The sequence below is a fragment of the Pteropus alecto genome, unplaced genomic scaffold (genome assembly GCF_000325575.1).
Source record: "Pteropus alecto unplaced genomic scaffold, ASM32557v1 scaffold21, whole genome shotgun sequence".
In the NCBI taxonomy this organism is placed as follows: domain Eukaryota; kingdom Metazoa; phylum Chordata; class Mammalia; order Chiroptera; family Pteropodidae; genus Pteropus; species Pteropus alecto.
The window spans coordinates 26,306,458-26,312,185 of NW_006436282.1; positions in this window are offsets into that span (position 1 = coordinate 26,306,458).

Here is a 5,728-nt window from a genome sequence, read left to right on the forward strand (position 1 = left end):
CTGCTGCTGGGAGCCGCCCAGTTGGCTGCCATTTGTCAAGGCAGCCCCAGGAAACTGACGCCGCCGTCCAGGCTCTCACCGCCCACCCTCCCCCTCCCGCACTTTCCACCCACTGGCCTGTCAAAGAAGAAAACTGAGAAGACCCACCTCACAACGCTTTTCCAGACTTGAGGCTGTTACAAGTAGAAAGTGCAACATACTTTGAACTGCCTCCAATAGTATTTTTGTCAAAGTTGAATTAAGAGTATTTTACCCCTAAGTATAGATTCAGCACGATTCACCCCTGCTCCCCCAACCTCCAGCCCCTCCCGCAGCCTGCAGCCCTGCTGTCCTCCCAAAGGTTAGCAACTGCGAAACAGACAGTCTCTACATAGTGCAGCATCTGATGACCCGGCCCAGTTCATCGCAATGAGGTAGGTAAGGCCCATGGGAGAGTCCAGACCCTGGAATTAGATCTGCCCAGGCCCCAGGGGTGAGCAAGGCTGTAAGCAGAGAGAAAGGCAGCTCCGGTTGCTGGATGAGACTGCGCTGCACCAGCAGAATTCGGTACCTGCTGAATATCCATGCCAAGGATGCGCTGGAGTCAGCTCATGTAACAGGGTCAGCATCTAGAGAGAGACCAGACTTGGAATACAAAGCATCAAGCAGGCCTAGTGTGCAGAGGGCAAACCTGGGAACACACACTATCCCTGGGTACAGACAGGTAGTGGAAATACGGGAAGTCTACATGTAGGTCTGATGAGGAGGTGTCAGTCACAGGCTGGGAGTGGCAGGGGGCTAACTTCAGCTTCTGCGGTAGGGTCAGTAAGGTACGAGGAAGGGGCTGGTAAGGACCAAGGGCCCACCCTTCAGTGGGTTACTCTAGCAAGGATTCTGGCCCTTGGAACAAGACAGAAGCCAGCTACCAAACAGTGGTCAGCCGGGGCGGAAGAGCATCCAGGGTGATCTGATGAGCAGGTGTTAGTCCCATGACTCTAAAGACTCCTCCAGGAAGCCCTGCCCCCCAGCCCCAAGAGCTAGGCCTGCAGGGGAGGGCATGGTGGGGAGCACAAAGACTGGGCTGTGCCAGAGGTGGACAGGCTCTGACCCCAAGTTCATTTCTAAACTCCTTGGCTGAAATGCAGAAAGCTTTTTTCTGTAGAACAGGGCTAGGGTTCCAAGCACTAGTCTAGAACGTCTGTGAAAAATTAATCCAAACCAATACTGTTAAAATACTTGTAATTAAAAATCTAAACAGAAGATTGTGTTAATTGAGAAGAGGACAGTATTTTTACCTTCGATGCCATGCCTGGTGAACAGCAGAAGTCATTAGGGGAGCATGAGGGAGGAAGCGGGGATTTCTGTGACCACGCTCTCTGGCGGTTTCAGCAAATTCAAAATGCTTAGTGGTGGCATGAGTTCGTTTTGTATTTTTCCACTAAAAATGTAAGCTTTTTTTCTTTGTTGTTCTCTCAAGGTTGCTGTGATGATTAAATTTGATAGGACAGCACTTTTCCAATAGTACAATATTAGGCAAATTTAAGGCTGCAATAATGCTATTTATAAGGGAGGATCAGTAATATCATTGTTTAAATAATGACATACAATTTGTGAGATGCAGAAAATTAAAAAGATAGTAAAATTTGGTCGCATGTCTATCATCCAGAGATGACCAATGCTAACATTTTCATAAATGTCAGTGGTTTTTTAATTTACTCATTTACATAATTCATATCATACTATTTCTTATCATTCTATTTTCGTATATTATATTATATGCATTTTTCTCTGTATAAAATGTTTTATCATTTGTAATTACAATAATAATTCATTATATGGAGACATAATTTAAGTATTTACCTGTCATTGGACGATTAGAATGTTTTCATTTTTTTAACATATGATAATGTAGATTGAACATCTTCAAATATAAATCTTTGCCTACCGTGAATGATAATACAAAATAAATAATATACATCACACTCTTACTAAGTTCCGGGCACTATGCTAAGCACTTTTAAAGCAGGTTTTATACATGGAGAGAATTTTCAGTTTGGAAAACTAGAAGAATGTGAAGTAAATGGTGGCTGGGTTCCGATCACTCTAGATCTGCCTCCACACCCATGACCCCAGCGCTTCGCAGGCACCCAGAGGCCCAGAGGTAAGTCCCCTGCATCACAGCACAGGATGGGTCACAGGTTCTCAGTGCACAGAGCCAAAGAGTTGCCCAGAAAGGCTGGAGCAACCTTCACTCTACGGGGCAGCGCGAGGCAGCCGGCCGCCACAGCCTCGCCAGCACCACGTGCTGTGGGGGCGGGTGCAAAATGCGGACTGTCCGCTTTGGTTGCAAGTAGGAGAAAAGTACATTTTATATTCGGACGTCTAGTAACAGAGGTATATTTACTGTGACACGAAAGAACCTTAACCAGCTGGACCTGTTGCCTGCTTGGGTCCTTCTCATTCTCATTCTAAATATAGTAACTGTTCATTTGAGTAACTGATTTTGTGTTATTTTCTAAAGCGAGCCCCAAACCGGTGTAAGCTTCAGACCCACAAAGCCTAGATCCACATGCGTCCGGGAAGAACATTCAGGGCCGCCACAGCGACGATGCTGTATGCTCAGGAAACCAACTGTGTTTGCACGGCGCACGGCTAAACGCCGCTTCCAGGTCTTCCGTGCGTTTGGCCACACCTGTGATTGCGTCTGGCTAAAAGACGACAGGTAGAAGATGTGTTGTATGCTGGCTAGATGTTGATGCCCAGGAGGACCCCACGGGCCGGCACTGGATTCTGAAGTCATCGACAACTACATCCCTTTATTGTGTTGTCACTGATATTCTGGGGCCATTGCAGCAGCATTAACTAAGGTGACCAGCAAAGCCTTCAAAGAACTTGCCACACCTCTCGATGGCTCTCTGTGTATGCCTGTGTCACAATTACTTTGCTAACTTGGCAGCTTTCATTCTTATTTCTATCCAAGCAAGCAAAGCTTATTTGCCCGAGTACGCACACTCGGATGACAGCCTTAGATTCCATTGCTGGAAAATCGCTTCTGCCATGTGGTATGCAAAAGCAAAGTCCAGAGCCAGAAGCCACGTCTTCCTGTAAAAGTGCTCCAAGCAGCAGAGGCTTAATGCCCTAATGAGACAGACTGAGTGGCAGTTACATAGTTCCCACCAACCACTTTAGAATCCTGAGTTTTCTGCAAAGGAGCACAGATGTCCATATCTCTGACAACAGCCAGAAGCTTCTTGCCAACACATCAGCCCATTTCAAGAGAAAAACAGACACAAATACCAAATATATGCCAAATTCTCTCTCAAATAGCTTCCCCCCCCCCACCCCATTTTCTTCTTTTAGCCAATTGGACTCTATTCTACCTTGCCCGCCACATATTTTTGGATCTCCCAGTGCACACACATTTTGCAATTATCAGCCAGGAGGGCTCAAGATTGCTTATACCCTTTAGAAATCTTCTCTGCTCTTTATCCAGCAACCTCCTCAAGCACCTTATCAAAATAAAATATCACAGCTCATTGGGGCCACAACTCTCTCCCGCCAGATGCTATAAATCTTCCCCTGTGCAGACAGCCCTCCAGATTTCACAGCTAAGCAAACTCAAATCTGGAGATTCTCTAATACAGTCACATTTCCTAAACCCCAGGCTGTTCTGAACCCATCGTCTCAATTCACCTCTGGCTTCTCTGGCAATGAATATGGAGCAAATGCACGAAGCTGCAAAAAGAAAGGGCGGAAAATTAAAGGCCCGATCAAAACAGGGAGCTGCGATAAATTTTTCTGAATGCCCTTCCAACAGGCACGGATGAAAGAGCCATGCCTCACACAGCAGCAGGAGAGGGCCTGCCAGAGGGTAACTGCTGTCACTGGCCAAATTTGGCCCCTGAGCTCGAGTTTACAAATGCACTGGGGTTTAAGCACAAGGAGCTGAAGCCACAGGGGAGGGGCAGTGGCGTTTCTGACCCGAGTGAGACCAGGGAGCCAACCTATGCTCCCGAAACACAGACGAGAGGTGCCTCTGTCTCCATACCAATGGTGGCCTTTAAAGAACGCAGTTCGCAATCCAATTGCACTGAGCAACTGAGATATTTGTGGCCTAGTCTGACTGGTTAGCTCTAATGTTTAGAACATCTGGCTAATAAGATTAAAGCCAGTCCCAGAATCAGAAAATTAGCTTCCCTCTATTCAACATCACAGACTCGTCTTTATCCCAACTTGAAACAATTTCACAAAGCAAGCAAACAATATGTATTGATTACCAATTACATGCATAGCATCCAGAGAAATAAATTCCATTAGGAAATGAGTTTGCATTATTTATCGGTCTTTTCCAGCCCAGAAGAGTCTTAGTTCTGTGAGTTTAGACAAAGAGTTTACATCTCTCTGACCAAGGGGTTGCAGATTATTGACTTAATTCATTAGATTTCTCCTAAAAAAAAAAATCTGTGCTTCCTTTTAGCCTAAGGTACAAGTCTCAACACATCAACAGCATTAATAGAGAAGCTGGCGGTTTTCCTGCCTCATGGAGGATTCAGCTGTTGGCAGAAATATTAGGGAACTTTGTTTAGTCATGAAGCAATTGACTTTCATGGTTTCAGATGTTTTGATGGATTTTTAAATGCTTAAACAGGTGTACAAATAGAGGCAGCCGGCAACACTCGACTTCCTATTTAGGAAAAAGCTTTTAGAATTAGTTAACTGATTGTAAAAACTCCAAAATGCATTCCCGTATTGATACATTATAAGACTTATTTGAAAAAAAAAAAATCAGACAACCATGTAGACACCCTAAATCAAGTCCCAGGGTCTGAAAAGACACCTTGAAGCTCCTCTCCAGGCGTGGCGGCCACCATTCATATACTTTCCTATTTATGGCTCATAATAAAAGCTACATGTATTGAGCACTCCCCATGTGCCGGGCCTGTTAAGCACTGCATAGTATCCTCTAGAGGTTTTAGAGATGAAGAAATTGAGATTTGAAAGCATCACATAACTTGCTTAAATCCTCACACCTAATAGATAGAGAAGGCGGGATTGAGGCCTGGCTCTTTCGGGCTCCAGGAATCACGCTCTTTGCCCTGCACTGATGTCTCCCACATTGTCGATGATTTCCCAACAATACGGAAGACGAAGAGTCCACCATTCCCCTTCAGGAACACACGCCATCGTTTCAGTCAGAAATTCCTCGTACAGCCTACGGTAAACTCCCACAGATACGAGTAAGCCTATGTCTCTTTACCTAACTTCTACAAGCTCTGCTTTGACTTCCGAGTCTAAATAAAACTCGCAGCTTTCCTTTATATTTCTCGAACATCTACCCCAATTCCTTTTTATATAAGTATTTCTCTTCCTCTTTTCCCCAGAAATACATGTCCAATCTCGCTATGATCCATAAAGCCACATAGAATGAAATAAACAATTCCTTCTGAGAGAAATCCCCTCTTGGGGAAACCTAGATTTCCGTGAGAAACCTAGGAATGAATCTGACAGATGTCAGATATATTTCCCTTTCTTTTCTTTTGAATTAGAAAAGTGCCCCCTACCGGAGGGGTTGCTCTTCTAGTCACTAAAATATCCCTCTCTGAAATCGGCGATGCCATCCTCCTAAACTAAACGATCTGCGTGAGATGAAGTGTTGGGGGAGTGTCCGCTGAGGGCCACACTGGGGGGTCCCCTCAGCAGCAGGACGTCCCCTGTGGAATACAGAGCAGGGTTCAGAATGGCTCTCCCC